The sequence below is a fragment of the Oryctolagus cuniculus genome, chromosome 6 (assembly GCF_964237555.1).
Source record: "Oryctolagus cuniculus chromosome 6, mOryCun1.1, whole genome shotgun sequence".
Lineage (NCBI taxonomy): Eukaryota > Metazoa > Chordata > Mammalia > Lagomorpha > Leporidae > Oryctolagus > Oryctolagus cuniculus.
In genome coordinates this window covers 136,804,343-136,805,088 of record NC_091437.1, presented here as the reverse complement: position 1 = coordinate 136,805,088, position 746 = coordinate 136,804,343, and the positions used below count along the sequence as shown (strand labels likewise).

Below are 746 nucleotides of genomic sequence, written 5' to 3'. Positions count from 1 at the left end.
AGGCTAAAGTCTTCCACAAAATGGTACATTTTATGACACATATATTTTAACACAATACAAATCATTTTAAGAAAATGAAGAATGAGCTATGATGGATATTCAATTTATGATAGCGTAAGACAGAAGTAGAATTGAAAAGAGTGATGATTGGATGACAGAATTTTTGAAGAAAAGACGACAGCTGAAGATTACCTGTAGATTCCAGGAAACTAATAACATTTTCACTGTTACTGGAATTGAAAGTCTACATATGGGTGAGAACCGAATCCAGAATAAGACAAGTTACAGCGTATTTGGAGCAGATGAGGGGTTTCTCTGTGCTATACAGGGACTTCAATGGACACCCAGAAAGACATTCAACTCCAAAGCAGCAGCCAATGATATATATTTGTGGAGAATGTCACACCGAAAATGAAATAAAATCCAGGGATCGAATCAGACGCAGAGAATGTGGATACAGAATAATGTATAAGAAAAGGCCAAAAAGATTGGTGGGTTTTGATGCACATTGAGATGTGCATTCACAGGAATGTCTTCATTTGTACTTGCATTTGCTGTTAATGTTTCTCATTGTTGTATGCTTTTGGTTTAGTATCTTTTTGAACTACATATGATTTCATTTTTAAAACCATATTGTATTTAGGTATCTTTTAATATAAAGAAGTTGTTCAATTACGTGACTTATAATTTAATTTTATTGTTTATGTAATGTGACAAAAATGAAGGTAAAAATTACTTTCTTAAAG

At 32.6% G+C, this 746-nt stretch overlaps 1 pseudogene; it reads left to right on the top strand.

Annotated features, from left to right (window-relative positions):
* The first annotated feature begins 336 nt into the window (after positions 1–336).
* LOC108176563 (DNA-directed RNA polymerases I, II, and III subunit RPABC4 pseudogene) lies at positions 337–512 on the top strand (annotated as a pseudogene).
* The last annotated feature ends 234 nt before the right edge of the window (positions 513–746 follow it).